Consider the following 21,757-nt stretch of genomic DNA (forward strand, 5'->3'; position numbering starts at 1 on the left):
CCTTGAGACCCCAATAGACATTCCTTGGGCACATCCTGCTCTTTTAAAATGAATGTATCAGCAACTTCAACACAACTCTTATCTGGAAGGACGCGGGGTCAAGCTGCCCTTTCTGTGGCACCCCAAACCCTCCTCCCCTCCTGCCTGGGTCAAGCTGCATGGTCACTTTACAACCTGCTGACTAGGTTGCTTTTAACAATAAGCCATAGTGGTTTCAGGCACTTTACTGGTTTGCCAAAATCTCCCCGTACAGAGTGGGAAATCCTCCAAGGCCATAGAACAGTGATTCCATGGCAGCTATTGCCACATCACAGCAACAGTAGTCTTTGCTCTTGTTGCATCTATCCCTATGCTGTAGAGCAGTGGTTCTCAAAGCCGGTCCGCCGCTTGTGCAGGGAAAGCCCCTGGCGGGCCTGGCCGGTTTGTTTACCTGCCACGTCCACAGGTTCGGCCAATCGCGGCTCCCACTGGCTGCAGTTCGCCGCTCCAGGCCAATGTGGCCTACGGGAAGGGCGGCCAGCACATCCCTCAGCCCCCGCCGCTTCTCGCAGCCCCCCATTGGCCTGGAGCGGCGAACCGCGGCCAGTGGGAGCCACGATCGGCCGAACCTGCGGACGCGGCAGGTAAACAAACCAGCCCGGCCTGCCAGGGGCTTTCCCTGAACAAACGGCGGACCGGCTTTGAGAACCACTGCTGAAGAGAATTGCTAGTGGAGCTTCAGATGATCTGGACTACTGCTTAGGGTCTATGATGCTGTGGGGACAGCCCACCAGCAGTGGTGCAAGTCAAAGTGCGAGGCTTACAACATGAAATTTTAAACTAGTTTTGATTATGTTAATATTTCCTCTATTTAGTGTAAAATGACAAGGAGAAACTGTATCTGCATGGTAACTCCTTTGATTTCAAATTTAAGTTAATACTTTTTTTTTTTTTTTAATGGACCTATTGAAAAGTTTCATCCTTTGTGCTTTTTTCCCCTCAGGGTGAGCTATGATGCCTCTGCATTTATAATCAGACATAAATTAAAATAGCAGCCCTGATGACTATGGCAATGATCTAATTTTAAAAAAATCAGTATTTGCAAATAGCAAGGAATTGCTAGTGCAAATACCGTTTGGTGGAAACTATTGGAAAATCCTGACTTCTTCATAGTGACCATTTATTAAAGAATTAAAGAAACGGGGGGAGGGATAGCTCAGTGGTTTGAGCATTGGCCTGCTAAACCCAGGGTTGTGAGTTCAATCCTTGAGGGGGCCACTTGGGGATCTGGGGCAAAATCAGTACTTGGTCCTGCTAGTGAAAGCAGGGGGCTGGACTCGATGACCTTTCAAGGTCCCTTCCAGTTCTAGGAGATGGGATATCTCCATTAATATTCCTTTTAGAGATTTCACCAGTTTAGTTATAGAGACATAAAATACACATCATTTCTCTTATTAAAATCACTTACAGAGGGATAAGACTGCCTGTTTTGCCACATCCACAGGTAACTGCCTAATTTGTTCTGAACATTTTGGCATATCTTGAATAATTATTACTGCAGTAATTTAATCTTAAATCAAACTGCCTAAAATATGAATCAGCTAATCTATTTTTCATTGGACCAAAAAATATATTGGAGGCAAGGAAAATTAATCTCTTACACAATAGCATGGCTTAATGAAGACTTTGATTATATTTTTGATGTTGGTAGAAAGAAAAAAATTGCTCAGTCATTAAACTGTATGGAAGTGAGAGACAGAGAAATATGATTAATCAATGGATGTTGATTTGTGAAAAGCTGTTATCCAAACACACCATGATAGGGTGGAACATTGGAGTGTATTATTTGAAAGTCATAACATAACAGTAACTCTGCTTGGTTTCATTTGCATGCTGCACATTTGAGGATGCTTGGAAAAATGTCTGTGATGGCATCCACCCTAATAATTAACCACCCCAAGAGTCCATTATAAGAGTTGTTTTTAGTTACTAATCTGTAATGCCCTAAATGGGTCGCTTAAGATGTTTTAAAGGCAAGATCCAGCTTCCTATTACGTTAATTAGGGATGGAAGAACTCATTCAAGTAAATCTGGAATCCAGTAACAAAACTGTGCTTGTGGGATCAGAGCAAGAAGGGCTTGAGCCGCCAAGGTGTTGAGTACTATGGTCTGATCTAGCAAGGCATTGAAACACATGATTAACTTTAAGATCACTGACTTCAGTGGGATTATTCATGTGCTTAAAATTAAGCATGTATTCAAGGGACTTTCTGGATTGGATCAGAGTGCTCAGTATGTTGCAGGACTGAGTCCTAATTGAGCATGACAGAAGTGTGGTGAGTAGCTAGGGTTGCTAGTGAAAAGAGAAGCAGTGAAGGAAGTGAGGCCAGGGGAGGAGAAGGGTGACGCAGTTGAAGGGGAAAAAAGAGGTTTGGGAGAGGAGCCTAAAATAAAAAAATCTATTTAAATACAGAAAAGTCTCAGAGTCGAGAGGGGCCTTTGAGGTAAGGAGATAAGGAGAAGGACATGGCCCCAAAATCCAAGAGGAGAGTGGGGGAGAGTGGAGTAGGTCTGGGGAGTAAAGGAATGTGGAATATGATTCTCAAATTAGGACCCCGATCCTGCAAATTATCTGCACAGAGGGTTCTGCATCTGCATAGAACGACACTGACTTCAATGGGGCTCTGCGTGTAGAGTAATTTAGCTGTACAAATGAAATCTATTTAATTAAAGAGGAACTGCTATTATGAACAATATCACATCCAAAGTTCTTTCATTCTTTTGTCATAGAATTGTTAATTGGTTTTCTTATCATTACAATAATATTAATAAATGAACACATTACAGTAGATGGTAAGAAGAGGGGGGACTGTCATTGGCAAAGTTGAGCAGTAAAGGAGAAAAAGATTGTATTATTTCTTTACATATTGAAATGAATATTTGAAAGAGATTTCCAGATTAGAGTAAAAGAAAATTACTCCACAGGAGCAAAGAAAACAGCAGAAACTCTTTTTTTTTTTGTAAGACTACAATAAGGAACTAAAATATAAGGTGTAATATTTTCTATTTGAAATATTTGTGTATAGTGGAATTTAATTTTATTAATCACTGCTAGGTGTGATAGCTTGTCTATATGGATCAAACATAAATTGAAAAAAGCCAATGGATTAAATCCAGGTCCCACTGAAGTCAATTTCAAAATGTCCATTGGCTTCAGTGAGAACAGGATTTCACTCAATGTGTTTGCATTTGCTTATTCTGATCACTGTACATTTGACTGTAAGGATAAGACTGGGAATCACTTCTTTTGACTTTTCCTCTGCTTCCAACGTGCGAAAAGACTTGTCCACCCTGAACGCCACTCATGTTGCATTCACATAGGAAAGAGTTAATTCTCAACAGTAGTGGACCTCAAGTCTCCTTGCTCACTATCCATGAGGGGTAAGGGTTGAATCAAAATTTTGACCAAAAACCAGAAATGAAAATTTTTGAAAAATGCTTACTTTTCCCCACATTTTCTGACCAGCTCAGTTGCTCTCTTCTTGCATCACAATCTGGTGAATGGAATACATTAAAGGTAATGTGTGTATTTAAAAAAACCCAACCTAATTAACAAAGGAACTACAACAAAAATGCTGTGAAAGAATAGGAAGGGTCTGTCAAAATTCAGTATAAAAGGAAATCGAAGTTCAGTGGAAGCTGCAGGGAATCCACCTTGGGTACATTCTTGAATCATTCCATTGTGCATGTTGTAGGATAGCCTTTGTTGTGAATTTCATTAATGAGTTGTCCTTTTCTAACTACATTAATGAGTTGTCCTTTTCTAACTAGGGTTTCTCTTGTTAAAGTTGGCCTTATTATTTCCAGTATTACCAGTTTACACAGAGGGAGACAGGTGACCCAAAAGTGAAGTAGGAAGGCCTGGAAATAATACATTGAAAATATGGAGGAGAGAGTTAAGACCACAGAAGAGAGAGAGGCTGAAGAGAGTTTACTTCTCTATTCCCATGTTCAACCTTTTAGTCAAGCTCTAGGGCCAGAACCAAAAGCCTGTTGAAGTCAATGGTTTCTTCAGAGCTGCTTTATCCTTTTAACCAATTACACATTTTTAACATCTCTACCAAAAGATACTTTTATTAAGCTGAGAACCAAGTCCCCAAATCCAACCACCAATGCACTTGAACCCAGAACTAGATACAAAATTTGTAACTGACCCCCCATCCCTGTAGCAAACCAAAATCTTGGATCTAGACATCCACAAACCCTGTGGTGTTTAAAATCTGGATACGGATCCAACTTGTACAGCTCAGGCACATCTCTGTTATTCTGGGGGGAAATATTTCAAAAGGAAACACACAAGCAGCAGTTGAGAGAACGTGTAAATACAGAACCAACATTCATTCTTCAGTTTAGAAAAAAATATTTATATCTGTAGGCCATTTTCAAGCTTTGGACAGGTGACCAAGGAGGGCGGTACACATGTGCCTACTCAAAATGAATCCGTGCACTCTATTTTTAACTTTAAAGAATGACTCTCTATGCAGTGTAACTGAATATACTTTGGGCACAACCATGGCTCTGGCTACTCGTGCATGAATGGGAGTTCATATTGTTGATGGCAATATGGGGACAGGGGAGAACAGCTCTTTAAGGCTACTATATTTCATTCCACATGATCGGGGAGAGGAATAAGTGGAGCCTTGTCTTTGCCCCCCATCCCATGCTCCAGCCAACATAGAAGGCTGCTGTAGACTGCCTCCTACCTGTAACAAGAAGGGAACCAGTGACCAGATGGAGACTCCATGAGTTACATGCAAGTCCTTGGTCTGCATATTATGATGCTGCCCTTTACTCTAGGCTTATGGCAAAGCCACAACGGAACCCTTTGGCTTTTAAAATTAAATGATAAAATGGCAAAATCCCATGTGTGTTCCTTATGTTCTTTATAGGGCGGTAAGGATTTATTAGTTCATGACTGTTCAGTGCTTTGAAAATATAAAGTACAATATAACTATTGGTAATACAGGAAAGCATTATTCATGGAGCTAGTAGGAGAAACTCTGATGGAAACACATTCTGTTAGAATATGTAGTTCTCTCAATATCCAAATGCTTTGTGAAATGGAGTTGAAGTCTTCGGAATTTTGTTTCAGAAGAAAACCGGGGAAAAAGTTCTGACACTCTCGACATGTCCTGTTTTGATGTTTTTGAAATGGTTTTCATGCTGACTTTTTTTTGTTTCCAATTTTTATTTTATTTTATTATGTTATAATATAATACAATTTTTTAAAAGTGGAAATCAAAACAAAGCAGTTTTTTCAGAATTTTACTTTGTGGAGAATTTTTACATTTTTGGAATGAATTCCAATTTTGAATGAAGTCAAATTTTTGAAATCTTGAAATCCTTCACAAAACAAAATTTACATCCTCTGCACAGTCCTCGTTATTAATGTGAGATGTTCTCTTAGAGGCAGACTGCAGCAGTCCCTTAGCTTCCAGCATGGCCTCCCTCTTTCCTCTTCTGCTCCTGCTTTTTACTGTTTAGGACTGATTGTGGTAATTAGAGACTTGATTCTACATTAACTTAGCAACAGTGTGCTGATGTTACCTGGGAACATTCCCCTTTGAAATGCTACAGAGCTACACTAGTGTGTCATTACTTTTCAATCGGAAAAGCAGGTTGCTTTTTCACTAGGAAGAAATTGGTAAACAAGGAGCACTTTAATACTGTAATGAAATGGCCTTGCATTTTGTCGTGTGATGGGATCTAAAAGTCTGGATGTAAAAAAAGACAGTGTTAGTCAAAATCAATTCTGAATTAAACTCTTTTTAAAAAACAAAAGATATAATTCAACTGAACAAAACAAAATAAGCCAAAAATCACCGATTCAATATCAGAGGTTTTACATTGTTACAACTTCAGTGGTGCAGGACGCAAACAATTTTTGTCAGATCTGAGATTTTTCTTAAAATGCTTTGTTTGAGATCAGATTACAGATCTTTCAAAGTCTTTTAAACTGTTTTCAAAAGTGATCCATGTTTAGTTGTATTATGAATTACTTGTACTGTATTATCTGCATTCCAGTAGCATTTGTATTCCAGAGTGTAAAGCATTTAAACTATCTTTTCTTGTTGTTGTTTAGAGTATTTACCACACAAACTTTTATTTTGTCATTTCCCACACACAGAGGTCCAGAACAACAACTGGTGTAAATCACTAAGATCACACAGGATCTACACTCAGTTACAACAGCTAAGGGTCTGGCCTTATATTTTATATTGCCTAAAGAAATTATGTAACTGTAGAGCTAGATTGTGAATTGATGGCAGGGTAGCTATTTTGCCAGATTATTACCAGTGAGACAGCCTCTCTCTTGGGCAATTTGTTGCACTTGTAATTGACAATGTTTCTCAAGTGGGACCCCCTCTATTTCTAAGGGAGGGGGCTGCTATCCTTTCATTCTGGAATTTGCTATAGCAATATGCTTGCAGGAACTTGGATTTGTTAGTCTTCTAGGGATGCTGCAAATCAAACACCCCCACATACCACCCACATTGTTTTAACATAGACTTTTGATTTAGAGGTGGGATTGTGGCTTGAAAGTCCTAGTGTGCCTGTGATTGGGGATACTGGTGAGTTTTGCTGTAATAAGCACATAGACCTAGGCATTACAAAAGTAAAAGTCTAAATATGTGAATAAACACCAGGGACCACATTCTCTGATCTAGCTGAGCTGTGTCTAATACAAGACCACATAAGAATGTAAAGAATGTGGCTTTGTAGCTCTCCAAACCTGGGACTGTGTGGATTTCAGTTTTGGAGCTGCTCTAAGTTTTGTGCCAAGGTGCCTATGGATCCCAATGGCTGTGCTAACAGCTGGCAATTGCTGCAGGACAGCGGTACTCTCAGGCCCCCATCCCACTCAGGAGACTGGTTGAGTTGGCTTGTCAGTAGCCTGAAGGGGCTGAAGCAGGGCCAAGAGCCTGGATCCAGATGGGCAGAGAGTCTGGCTGCCTGCATGAGCAAACTTGCACAGTTATTGAAACTGTCTGTGGAGTATTTCCTGTGCATGGTGAGCAACATGTCCATTTTCAACAGGAAAAAGGCTAAATGAATTCTTTTGACTTTCTCGTTCCATTTTGATAATGACAAAATATTTCATTTCAACTTTATCAATTCCATTTTTTCCTTTATAGTATATTCATTTAAATGGTTATAAATATTATTTTTATATAATTTTGACATTACTGAAATATTTTGTCCCTCTCAAAACTAAACATTTTGGTTTTTAAATCTGCGATTCCTGTTGTGCCAATAATTTCAGCTTCTCCAACTTGGAACAAAAACAAATTTGGAAATGGACATTCTATTTTATGACCAACTCTAAGAAGTTTTTCCGTTGACTTACTTTTATTACAGTAGCATCTAGAGGTCAGGCCCCTTTATGCTCGGCCCTGGGAAACAGTCCGTGGATTTTGAAGCATTCTTCTAGTTTTTCATGGAAATCATGAAAGATTTTTAGCAAGTGGGAGTTGTCCCACACACTCTCAAGCCTCAGCTCTTACATATATAGAAATTATTAATGTTGCTATTCCTCATCCTAAGTACTGCTTTAACCCTCGTTACCATGGTAATGGAACACTTCACAATCTTTTAATGCATTAGGACCACTGTGAGGTAGGGAAATACTGTTAGCTTCTCTGTGCCTCAGTTTCCCATCTGTAAAATGAGGCTAAGTGACTTGCCCAGGGTCACACAGGAAAGCTGTGACAGAGCAGGGAAGTGAACCTTGATCTTCTAAGTATCAGGTTAGTGCCGTAACCACTGGACCATTTTTCTCTGCAAGAAACCCCCTTTTAATTGCATTTCTACAGTGTGAGCAAAATATACTGGGATGAGGTGTAAGTCCCACCAGCACAAGCTCCATTTTGTACCAGTGCAGTGTGTCTGTATCAGGGGTTCTGCACTTGTGCAACTAGTCATGTAGTTACAGCAGTGCAAATTACCCTCATTTAGACAAAACTTAGAGACTAATCCCCAAGAAATAGCTGCCATCTGATAGAGCAATGGTGAGAAGTATGTGGGGTAAAAACCCCAAACATGCTTGGCTTATTTAACTGTCTAAGCCCAATGCATTCCTCTTGCTAACTTGTCACTTTTTGTTAATTATGGTTGGCAGACACTTGTTCTGAATAGAAATGAAGCCCATTGTAACCTATTATACAAAGAAGAAAAACATTGCGGTGATCTGAAAATCAATGCCTGATAGTGGCATGAAGTGAAAGCAATTATTTACAGAGGGAAAATTTCACTAAATACCCCTCCCTGCTCTGAAATGTGCAGTAAGTGATTGATTCATAAGCATCTGAAACCTTGAAATCCCAGAATAATCTGATCCTTGAGAAAGTTTATAGGCACTTTGGCAATCACATATATTGCTGCTTATAATTTCTAATATTCAGATACAACTGGAAGGAAGAGACCCCTCTTGTTGACTGTATAGGACACCTGCTGTGTCAGCAAAAGGATAGCTTACTAATCCTAAAAGGGATTCATGAAGATTGTTGATTCACACTGTGATGGGGCGTCAGCCCAAACTAGCCCATAAAGGGTTAATGGAACCCTAGGGAGGCTGCGCAACAGGCAGCCAATTGGAGAGGACCCTAGGGAGGGTGTGCAGGAGACAGTCAATTGGAGAGGGCTACGAGGAGCAGCCAATCAGGGCCGGGCAGGCCCATATAAGAAGAGCCGCAGGGGAGAGCAGCTCAGTCACTCCTTGGAGCTTGAGGAGAACTAGCTACCCTGAAGACAGAAGGGCAGCTAGCACTGCTGGGCAGGCTCAGGGAAGCGAGAGTGAGCTCCTGGCTGATGACTGGCATGCTGAGGCCCTGAGACAAGGGCAGAAAAGGGGCTGTGGCTGTGGCAAAGTGGCTCAGGAAGTAGACTGAGGGGTTGGAGGGGATGCAGAACATGGCTGCCATCTACAGGGTCCCTGGGCTGGGACCCAGAGTAGTGGGTGGGCCTGGGTCCCCCCGCCAATCACCACTAAGGAAGTGGCTAGACAATGGACTGCTGTTCCCCTCCCCCAGAAGGGGGGAGAACTGAGTGTAACACAGCTGGAGGGTTGTGTCCTGAAGAGGATGCTGTGTTCTTTGGGACAACATGCTTCCTGGAGTAGATGTGATGGGGGTGAGATGTCACCAGATGAGGGCGCACTGGTGAACTAAGCTAATTCCCAGGACTGCCAGCAGGAGGTGCCACAGCGGTGAGTCAAACCCTGTCTCACACACCATGAAATTAACCATTTGAATACACATATAATAGCATTGGAAAGTAGGCTAAGTGAACACAAGATGTGTTGACGTGCTGTAGTAATGAAAATCTATTTCAGAGGATGCCCATATGCATCAGCATTTCAAAAAGCACTGCCTTGATGTATTCTCACTTTCTTCAAATCCTCTGTTATCATGGATAATTTTTTATTAGGCAATTTCCATTTCAAAGGGTCTGTGTTAATTTTACAGCTGCTCCTCCCCCCACACCCTGTGTATCTTCCAAACAACTAACTTAAAAGCTATTTTAATGCTAAAAGATAAGATGACCTAGCACCACCTTTATTAAAGCACTAGCAAATGAAAGAACCAAGAAGGACCAAGTTGTATTTAGTAGAATTGTTAATAATCACAGATTCATCTCTCTTTAAAAGTATTTTCTTTTCATTTCTATTCAAAACTCTGGAAGCAATTGCATGTCTTGTTGCAATGTATTACATCATAACCACAAAATTACATAGGTGCCTACATCCCAGTTTTGGCTCCACTGTGATCCACAAAACTGGGTTCAGCGGGAGTAGGCACCTGCGTTTCTATCTCTGGGCACGTGCACAGCTCTCTCTTCCTCTGTGTCCTGATGCCTATTTCCTAGCTATGCCCCAAAACAATTCACAATGGGGGAAGATAAGCATTAGTCTAAGTTGCATGTGGACCTGCTCTGGCAGGTGGCCTCTGAGCACATCTACTGGAGCAGACCCCATTTAAAACCTGGCAGAGGCAGCAACAGGTAGTGTTGCTGTCACCACCCACCCACCTTAGAACACTCACCTGAGCTATGGGATATTCTGATTGGGGGGGGGGGGAACCTCCCTCAAACTCTCCATTGGAAGCTGTTGCACTCTGGATAAATAATGAAAGTGTGATTGGAGCAGAGGGTCTGCTCCCAGTGTCTCCCACCTCCCAGTTGGGTGCCCAAACCACTGGACTAGAGTGTCTCTCTCTCCCCCCCCCCCCCCCCCCTGGCTAATGACTATTCCACTGCGGATAAATACTTCAACAGAAGATTATCAGACTATCCCATAGCTCAGTGGTTACAGCACTGTCCTGAGATGAGATTTGAACAGGGCTCTCCCTTCTGTGCCTCTGGTAGATAGGGGGACTGAACCAGGGTCTTCTACATCCCAACCAAAGTTATAGGAGGGGCTCTACCTTCTCCTCCTCTGGCCATTTTTGTGTGGCGCATGGCAGGTGCCTAACCCATTCCCACAAGAGCCTAAACCTGACTCTAGGCAGCTGGTTCCCATTCATGGACCATTCAGGAGACACAGGCACTTCCCTACAGCCCCCAGGTAGGCCCCTATCTCCATGGGAGGGGCAGGGCTTAGCACATAACTCAGGCTTTGTGGATCGGAGGGTTGTTTCTATGATTTTCTAGGTGCCTAAAAGTTTAGGTGCTGAGACGCTCAGTATTGCAATGCCTAAGTCCCTTCCTAGATCTGGGCCTAGGTCACTAGTTCCCAGCCTTCCTGGACGCTTTTGCCAGGCTGACTGCCTGGTTCTGATTTCACTTACAGATTCGACAGCAGGTCACTCTTGTCAGTGGAACTACTCCTGCCTTAAATGGTGCACCAGAGATCAGAACCTGACCCCAAAACCTCTGCTGTACCATGCAATCACTTTCTCAGTCTGTAGCTTGTGACTTCTCCCGACTCTGCTACAGGGAAAAGGGCTTGTTCTTTCTCATTAAACCTGCCATAGTGCTCTGAGCACTACGAGGGAGATTGGATGTGTTCAGTGCTAGGCAGAAGCTGGGATGGGGTGTGTGCCGAAAGCCATTTCTGCATAAACCACAAGGAGTCTGGTGGCACCTTAAAGACTAACAGATTTATTTGGGCATAAGCTTTCGTGGGTAAAAACCTCACTTCTTCGGATGCATAGAGTGAAAGTTACAGATGCAGGCATTATATACTGACACATGGAGAGAAGGGAGTTACTTCGCAAGTGGAGAACCAGTGTTGACAGGGCCAATTCAATCAGGGTGGATGTAGTCCACTCCCAATAATAGATGAGGAGGTGTCAATTCCAGGAGAGGAAAAGCTGCTTCTGTAATGAGCCAGCCACTCCCAGTCCCTATTCAAGCCCAGATTAATGGTGTTGAATTTGCAAATGAATTTTAGTTCTGCTGTTTCTCTTTGAAGTCTGTTTCTGAAGTTTTTTTGTTCAATGATAGTGACTTTTAAATCTGTAATAGAATGACCAGGGAGATTGAAGTGTTCACTTACTGGCTTATGTATGTTACCATTCCTGATGTCCGATTTATGTCCATTTATTTTTTGCGGAGGGACTGTCCGGTTTGGCCAATGTACATGGCAGAGGGGCATTGCTGGCACATGATGGCATATATAACATTAGTGGATGTGCAGGTGAATGAGCCCTTGATGGTGTGGCTGATGTGGTTGGGTCCTCTGATGGTGTCGCCAGAGTAGATATGGGGACAGAGTAGGCAATGAGGTTTGCTACATTTCTGCATGTGTCCCTGGATTCTGGTGCTTGGGAAAGCACATATGACACCTTTCCAAAAAAGATGCAGTAAGTGCTGCTGCTGAGTACACTTCCCTTAAAGTCTGTACACTTCCCTTAAAGTCTGCCTCTGCTCCCAAGGTATAGTATCTCCCTCACCCTACAGCACATTACTGCATGCCTACAATTTAGCCATATTGTTGTGCAAAGATGTGCACAAGGGCAGCCTCTTAGTGCTTGTTGGGATTAGAAATCACTGCCTTTTTTATTTAAGGAGAAACTCAGCTATAATCCCCCTCCCATAAAGCTGCTTTTGCTTTAGTCAATATGCCTTCTGTTAATAATACTGTAGTTTCTGCCTCTTCTAACTATATTTATACTACTGAGTGTCATTTACTTGCCATAACTATCTAACCTATTATAGCTTTCACCATGGAGTGAGATATTTGGCAAACAAGAACTTGTCTTCACTGCTAAACCGGTGCACTTTTACTTTCGGGTAACCAATATGCATCAGCTATCCTGAGCAGGCACTTGAAGTTTATTGTGCATAAACAGCCTTAAAACTCCTTCAGGGGCTGACCTTAGCAAGTTTGTCTCAAGGTAAAACTAAAGCTCATGAGTTAGTTACCCCGAGGTAAAGCATGCACCTTTTTTTTTAGCAGTGAAGCAAAGGCCATAGTCCACCTTAAATTTTTGGCACATTTTGCTCTTAGAATGACAGTGCCTCATTGTAAGGGACAGGGTAACCTCATACTGCCAAGTTGGATGTGCTGATGTGACTCCACTGCTAGCGATCTCAGGTACTATATAGTCTGTCTCAGGAACAGTTATGCAACAGAAAACAACTAGACCAACAGAGAGCAGATCTACCAGCTATTCAGCTCATTTCATCCAGCAATTTAGGGAGAGTATATATTTTGAAAACTCATAAATGCAATTTTTTATTTTATTAGGGCATATAAATGTAATGGTATTTTACACAGAAGAATCAATCTGTGATTCATCGTGATGTTACCTTACAAATAAATTGTACAGAAGGCAGTGAGTGCTGTAAATAGTGGGATCAGAAGAAAAGATTGCTCCTCTGTAAATGCTTATAAAATGAACTCATTTTGTCAAATGAGTTAGGTTATGCCAAATCAAAAAGGGGTTGCTGTTGCTTCATCAATATGCTGATTCCAAAAGGAATGACAGGATTAATATATATTACATATAGCTGAAGAAAAACAGAACATAATTGAAGGCAACAATCTCAGGAATGATCTACAAAGGAAGAGATATAAACAGGGAGAGACAAACTTGTTTTTTTCAGCTGGAAACCAGAATTCAAGGGTTCTGTTCTAGGCTTTGTCCCTCACTCACTGTGGGTAGGTCACTTAGGCCAGTGGCTCTCAACCTTTCCAGACTACTGTACCCCTTTCAAGAGTCTAATTTGTCTTGCGTACCCTAAGTTTCATCTCACTTAAAAACTACTTGCTTACAAAATCAGACATAAATACAAAGGTGTCACAGCACACTGTTACTGAAAAATAGCTTCTTTTCTCATTTATTATCCTCTAATTATAAAATAAATAAATTGGAATATGAATATTGTACTTAAATTTCAGTGTATAATATATAGAAAAGTATAAACAAGTCATTGTCTGTATGAAATTTTAGTTTGTACTGACTTCACTAATGCTTTTTATGTAGCTTGTTGTATAATTAGGCAAATATCTAGATGAGTTGATGTACCCCCTGGAAGGCCTCTGCATACCCACAAGTGTGTGCGTATCCCTGGTGGAGAACCACTGATTTAGGCCAAAATATTCTAAGTGGCAAATGGTTTTTGTTCTCTCAGTTTTGAGTATCCAACTGTAAAGTCTATGGGCCAGTTCCTCCACCCACTTGAGTCTGTGTTTAGAGCAATTAATAGTTACCACACAAAGCAGGGAGTAACTAGGATTAGTTAATTGATTTATATGTTGTAAATAAAGTAATGCAAGCAATGCACTACTGAAAAGCACGTGCGGGCATGCGTGTGCACACACAAACTTCCCTGTTGCACTGTAAACAACTCCAGACATTTTTTCAACTTTTCCCCCAGACCCTTTCAAATGCTAAATCATGGCTTCTAAACCTCAGCCACAAAAGGTTGGAGTGGGCCATATCAGAGCCCCTCCATGCCATTTGTTATGCAGATTGATCTTGCTTCTGAAATCTACTAAACCAAATGTGCTTTAATTACAGTGACTTTAATTGGACCATAATAAAAATGACAAGAGAAATAAAGTAACTCCTCAAATGAATCAAGTGAGCAAAGAGAGTGGGTTCTTTGCAAGCTACAACAGAGACCATTCCATTTAATGTTTCATTTAGGTTAGTGTTTAGATTAGTCTCCATCCACCTTTCCAGCTGTAGCTATATCATAGCGGCTTGCATCAGAGGTTGTGACCCTATTGGCTAGGCACTGTGGACCCACAACAAAAAGACAGTTCTTGCCCCAAAGAGCTTACAGTAATGAGACAACAGTAGGATGCAACAAACAGAGGGGGAGCATAGGCAACAGAGAGCAGATTCTCATCATTAAAATCAGCAGTGGTCATAGCATGCCAGCTGCTTAGCCATTGTTGAGTGTTTTGTAAGCATCATGGCAGAGGTAGTCTGAAGGAGGATAATTACTATTGTCATGGTTTGAGCAGCTGGAAGGGAACGGACTCCAATTGTGAGTTACTGAAATGGATGCAAACACAGAATTCGGTATTCCTAGGCTTTTCTATCAAAAAAGCATTTACACTTTTGAACAAGAATTATGATTTCCAAAGAAGCAGCCAGGCTTATAATTCACAAGCATAGCTCTGCTTTCAGAACTCCAGAAAAAGCAGTTGGGTTTGAAAACCTTCTGCGAGCCAGCAGCTCTCTGAAGACACAATTCCCAAAGCTACTATATTTGTGAATTTTACTCTATAAACACATTTGTGGATGTCACTGAATAGAATCAATGACCTCAACCAAGTGGGCCTATGTCCAGTAAGTACCAATATCTGACTCTCATCTGGGACTCTCCCACCATGCAAGTGGACTGATCTAACTCCTACTATTTTTAATAGGAGTTGGACTGAGCCCCAAGAGAAAACTGACTCCCACCCTTCATATGTGAAAAGGATATTTGAAGAGCGATAGCTATAACAATGTGACAACGAATGTGTAAATAAGTTCCCTGCTGAAGTTTGTTATGGGTTTTTGATTTGGGTATAATGTAGCTGGCAATATAAGATCACACTTTCTAATCTCACATCAGATATTTTACTTCAATAAAGTTGTCATCTTCATCACATCCATCCCAACAATATTAAAAGGCTATTTAAGGGCCTGTTACTGATCTGTCAAAATGCCCTGCGTTGTGTTCTTCTTTGACATAATCAGTCCCCTACATACTGTGAACCTACTGCCAGACAAATTTTCTGGATGAAACTTCAACCATGCACATTAGAGGAATTGGCAATACTGCCATTCTATTATCATAATGGAGTGCATACTGATTTAAAGCCTTCAAATGGCTTTGCCTTTAATGATGGGTAAACATCACCTTACAAATATTAAGATAAATGAGAAAAAAAAATCAGTAAATTAGAAATAAAAGTATACCACCCATTTTTAGTCATATGATTCACATAAAGATCTCATTGATGTTTCAATCATTCTTTTCTCCTACAGGAAACTTCAACCAACTGAAACAAGTAGTGTTTTATTTGTTAAGAAAGATCTTAATCACTAAAATACTAAGGGACTAATGTATGTCTCATTGAGAGAACTCTGTGCTCTTCCTTTTTCTTAACAATGTTATCAGAAAAATTACCAGCTACAGACATTTGGTTTTGTGCTACTTGAAACAGCCAGATTAGCAGTAGAAACTTTGTAAATTGAGGTGCACTCAGTTACACAACATCAAGACATGGCAGTGGATCCAGGCCTAGGAAATTAACTACATTTTGTTAAATTGTACTTAATTTAAATGGGATTATACTAGAAATTGAAGCTGATAACCATCAGGGACCATTTAAACAAAAAATCTTTCTGCTTTGGCAACACAAGCTAGTATTTGGGAGCTTTGGCTGCTTTGTATAGGTTTCCTTGCTATTACAGCTGTTGAATTGGGTCCCAAGATCATTTTATCCCTAGTTTTCCAGCTGCTAGCAAGTGTACCATTTGTATGGTCTGCTGTTATGCCATCACCCCTGTATTCATATATATTTTGTCTCTTACCATGAGTCATAAAAGAGACTTTCATGCTTTCTTGTAACAAGAATTTATTAGTCTCTTCAGAGAGTTTGTACTGGTACAATTAATACAGGTTTCCTCAAATAGAATGACCTCCCACTCCCACCTTTTCATTCAAATTCTTTACTGCAATGTTTCTCAGGTGGTAGACCATGACCTCTAGGGAGGTCATAAAAGCCTATTGGAGGTAAGGGCGCTTCAAGCAGTGATTAATTTGTACTGAAAGAGGTGCTGGGTATCAAGCAATTTTTTTACTTTCATAACAGGGGGAAAGTCCAGAGGTACTGGGTCCATCAACTGCCAAGCCTAAAGGTGCCGGAGCTCAGCCCTGGCACAAATTAAGCACCAGCTGTAAGATGTTAAATGTTATTACAATTCTAAATTGAAGAAAATAAAATTACCAGCGTAACTTCAGGGTAGTTAAAACCTTCAACGTTTGTGAGGTCAAAGGTAGTGGTAGTTTTATATAGGCTTATCATTGATATGTTTTTACTCTTACTTCTATAGTAAATAGAAGAGGAGCACCAAAATTTTGGAGTTCAAATGCGGGATTGTCAACCTGGCAAGGTTCAGAAACACTGGCTCACTTATTCCATTAGGCGGTTAGCCCTAGCCAGTCAAGAAAGAAATAAAAATAGCGGTGTTCTGAATTAACACCTTTTCTGGATCTCCTAGTGTGTGCCAACTTACCTGTGTCTGTCAAGTAGTTCATCATAAGCTCCTCTGGGCAGTGACTGTTTTTACCTGTGTGACTTGTATGATGCTGAGTACAATCATCTCTTAAATAATGACAATAATTCCTAACCACACAGCCTACAAGGGGGAGTTGCCACATGCTCGAGTTGGGGGGACACATGGGGTACAATTAATTTTTGCTCAGCTAAAGAAGGGGAATGGAGAACACAGCTGAATGAGAATTAATGGTCTGTGAGAAAAGAACTCAACCCTTTACAAAGGAAAAAATGCCTTTATGAGCTTTTCCAAATGGATGGGCTAGTAAGGCATGAATGCAGTTGCTACTTCAGTAGCAGTGAACAGGCTTCCATACTGTCACAGTTGGAAGTTTAATTGCTCTATTGCACCTTAATGTTGTTTGAATCAAAAATATATTCATTTAGGTCAGAAAATATTGTAACCTGAATGAATATAGTATGTTATGTTATTCACTGCAAGGGTCTATTGCAAACAAGCTGAATAATTCACTCCTTGTGATTCTCAGAGTCGTGGAATTAAAATCACAGAACAGCTCTCCTGCAAGTACAGAATGAGACAGACATGTTGAGCTAACCAAGAAATAAATCAGTTTCCATAGTAACAATAACTGCTTGTTAACTCTCAGATTTGGCAACTTATAGGAGCCACATGAAACACCATCCTCACTATTATTCATTATTGTAATGCTGTGGAATTCAAACACCCCAGTCAGGATTGAAGCCTCTTTGTGCTGGGTGCTGTACAAACACATACGAAGACAGACATGGTCCCTGCCATGCCAAAGAGCTTTCAATCTAACCAGATGCAATGTGTGTGACAAACAGGAGAGCAATGACAAAGGTAGCCCTCATCGCACTTTGCAGTTACAATGTGCTATTGGTATCATGGATAAAAATGTGCACCACTTGTGGGGTCTGAATCATCCTTTATTATCCTCCTGCTCATACCATCCCCACCTAACAATCAATCAATCTCCCAACCCCACAAAACATTTGTAACTAAGCTTACAACCAACTTAAATCTCAGCCAATGTCCACAATAATTTCTGTCAGCTTTGGCTAAACTGTGACCAAATCAGGCTGAGTTTCAAGCAATGCAGGCTGATTTATGGTTTCAGGTCACAATCAAGAGAAAATCAATGAGTTTCACCAATATGCACTTATACAATATGTATTTTTAGGTAATTATAACTGATAGGGTGGTTATATAACTTACTCTTTGTAAATATTTTTAAATTGCTTGATTGTTTACTTGACAAATCTAATGGATCACTTGAATCTCCTGAGTAAAGAACTGATATTTTAGAATCTTCTACGCACTTAGCACAAACAATATCCCAAAGCTAAAATGGCCAAAACAAATGAGGACATTAAACATCAGAGGATGTTATGACTGTGACACAAACTCTCAAAAGCCAGGAAATTCCATATTAAAGCCTTGATCCTTAATTTCTCATTTACTTGTTTATTTCACAATGGTGTGTTAAGGACAGCATGTCAGCATAACTTGGAAATACCTGGCATTGGTTGGCAGTGTCGCAGCCATAACATCAAGTAAACAATTTGTAGTAGTTAGCTGTTTTCATATGCATGCATATTCTGCTTATCTAATTCTGACTGCCAAGAAAATATTAATTTAAAAGTTCCCATCTTCCACCACGGGCTCAGATTATTCCATCCTGCCTTGCGGGCAGCCTGTTAATTTATTCCCCCAGTTGTGTTACAGTAGTTGGCTGTCTTTCCCCATCATTGTGAACCAGCTTCTCTTCTAGACTCTGTCTTTGATTAAACATTTGCACATTGATAGTGCTGCCATGGATGAAGGTCAGTATACAGTGGTTGCCATTAAAATGTAATTTGCCCACAGTGACCAACATATTAAATATTTAAGTGTGGTAACTGAGGTTAAACATTGATTGTTTTAAATGGTAACCAAGGTACATGGACCAGAATTTCAAATTTAGCTGTTGAAATTATATGCCAGTCAGTTTCTATTTGTGGTTATAGCTCTTTAGGAACAATATTAGGAAATACCCAGGCTGATTGTGGATTAATATGGACAAACAGGAGTTCTGAGCACAAAAAGACATGCTGCCATTCCCTGCAGCGCTTTTATCAATTAACATGTTCCAGACAAAAATCTCCTGTTAAGAGATTTAACAGGAGATTACTCAACTCTACTCAACAGTCAGTTCAATACAACTGTACCTTCTGCCTTATTTTTCATGGCTCTTTTCTTCACACTCATGCAAAATTTGAGTGATGGAGTGGTTCTTTCCTATGCAGATTGTATTATTTTAATTCTCCATAAAACTGACATTCTTGATGTTGTGTCCGCTTACCGCCCCAGGCACGCGCTTGCTGCACTGGTGCCTGGACCTACCCGTGTTCATTAGTCCAGGGTGCGTGTCATGGGTACACATATAAAAGTGTGCTACCATACATTCCTGTAGCTTGCTGTGTTATGATTTTAGGAGCCCATAAAATGGAAAATCAAAGTAACCCCCTAGTTTCCCTCCTCCTCCCCCCCCTCGCCAAAAAAGGCACTTTTGAGAACTGATTACTACGCATATCCTGGCAAACTTAATTTTCCAAGAGTCTATTAAATTTACTACTATATAGCACTGTTATATTTATTACTGGGGACCATCTTTCTTTCATTTCACATAAGTAAGGTTTATGATAAAGCTGAGAACTAGAGCAGATCAAAAATTTTCAAGGAATAATTTTCCATTGGAAAATACAAAGATCAAAACAAACATAACACAGGAATGTGACTTTTGATGAAATTTGATGGGGAGGAGGGGGAGTCTAAATGAAATGTTTAGATGTTTCAATATTGGAACATTTTGTTTTGATAAAGTAAACTTTTTTGTTTAGACTTTATGGTTACAAGTAATTGTTTACTTATTATATTAAACTATTATTTTTATTATTCTATAATATATAAATTATAACATTGACATTATAGAAGCAGAATGTTTTGATAGTTCCAATTTTAATTTTGGGGGGATTTCCATCCTGCAGGAAATTCTGGCATTTCAAAATCTACTTTTGATCCAAGTTCTTGTTTCTGACCAACTCTACTGAAACACAGGCTGTCACCAAATGCAATGTACATAATAAATTACAATATTATGGGCCATATCCTCAGATGGTGTAAATCAGTGGAGCTTTTCCAATTTATGCCATCTGAGAATACAGCCCAATTTAGAAATGAAGGAATTTATTTCCTGTATCTTATACTTAAAATGCCCCTGTAGATGCTGTCTATAATGCATCAGTTAAAAAAATTCCCGATTTTAAACACAAAAAGCCAATAAAATTGAAGATAATGTTGACTCACCCTTTGTCACTTCTGCCTTCTACTTTTCTCCGATTTTTGCTTCCATGCATAATTTAGTTTTTGTTCCACTTCCCTACTTGTCCCCTTACCTTAGGTATCTACAATATGCAGTACTTTGATTGTCATCACTAGACCACAGGGCAAAATGACATTGTGTTGTGTAAATATTTTACCACTATTTACATTTTCTGTTTTTACTTATTTTTCTCAAATTCCTGGGTTTTACAAAAGCTATTATTCAATTTTTACTGACTTTCACCTGAATTTTGGACCACACAGGTACATGAACATACTGATTATGTTAAGAATATTTAATTGATTACATTAGCTAGATGTGTTTATTTTAGTGTGAGCTTTAGGCTGACTGTTAAAGTAAGACAATGTATTGGAAGATATGCGCATGTGTGCATATGTGTATGTACTGTTAATGTACAGTTCATGAAACAAACCACAACATTCAACTGTTCTTATGTCCAATAATCTTACTTTTCTTTTTGTTGCTTTTTTTCTGTCCTCCCATCCCCACACTAATATTACCCCTGATATTTACACAAAAAACAATGAAGTTCATGTTTTGCACATAATGGCTTTTTTTACCCATTTTAACTTAAATTGATAAATTCCTGGGAAACTTTAAACAAAATAAAAACTGAAAATGAAGGGCCTTTCCAATATTTTACTAGAGTGGTGGGAAAGAATTTTTTTTTATTTTGATAGTGACATATTAAGATTATGCAGGTAATTAACATGCTAATTTTCTTTCTTTCAGGTATTCATATGACTCAATATTTAGTAGAATCAGTCTTTACAATACTCTAGTAAGGGATCAGGGAGAAGCCTATTTAAGCTGCAAAGCTGTTACAATTAAGACTCTTTTCTTTATGGAATTTCCTTCATAAGATGTAAAGATGTATTAGCATTTTAATAGTTACCTGGATCATGGTATAATGTGTGCAAATTAAAATATTCAATTGATTGAAATGATGATTTGGTAAAATAAAATATGTAGAGAGAGAGCAATTCCATCCCAAGAAATTCCATCCCAAAAAGTAACAGCGCATCTTATTAGTCACAAAGAGGAAATACTATTTACTCTAAAGCCAGTTAAGGCACAATTAAGTGGTACAGGAAATTAACTGGGGGGCGGCAGGGGATACAGGGGCGGGGAGGGAGGAAGGAAAGGATCAGGGAAGATTTAAATTCTGATTTTCAAGTATTCAAGCAGAAAATATGTACACTATTTATATAGTTCTTGAGTTTTTAATCTGCTGTTGGTTTTTTGGCAAATTTTAAGCATGCAGAAAGGGATGGTGGCATGCTAGATTAATATATTATACAGATGGTAACTACTTTGCTTATGAATCTTGGGCTGAACACAGTGAAAAGTTAAAAATTAAGTTTAACTTATAACCAAGGAGTCATGATAGTACAGACTCATTAGTACAGACTTCTCTGCAACAATACATTTGTAGCACAGCAAAATTGTGTGAAGACCAGTGCATCAGTACATGGTCAGAGTTTGATTTTGATTTTTTAATGAATAAGTGGACTTCCAATTTGCTACCTATTGTGATAAACTCAGGACAGACAGCTGCAAGGGCAGCAGAAAACAGTCCCATAAGGGTAAAAGGCCCTCCTTCCTGTCAACTACAGGTCAATCAGGT

The sequence above is a fragment of the Emys orbicularis genome, chromosome 6 (genome assembly GCF_028017835.1).
Source record: "Emys orbicularis isolate rEmyOrb1 chromosome 6, rEmyOrb1.hap1, whole genome shotgun sequence".
NCBI lineage: Eukaryota > Metazoa > Chordata > Testudines > Emydidae > Emys > Emys orbicularis.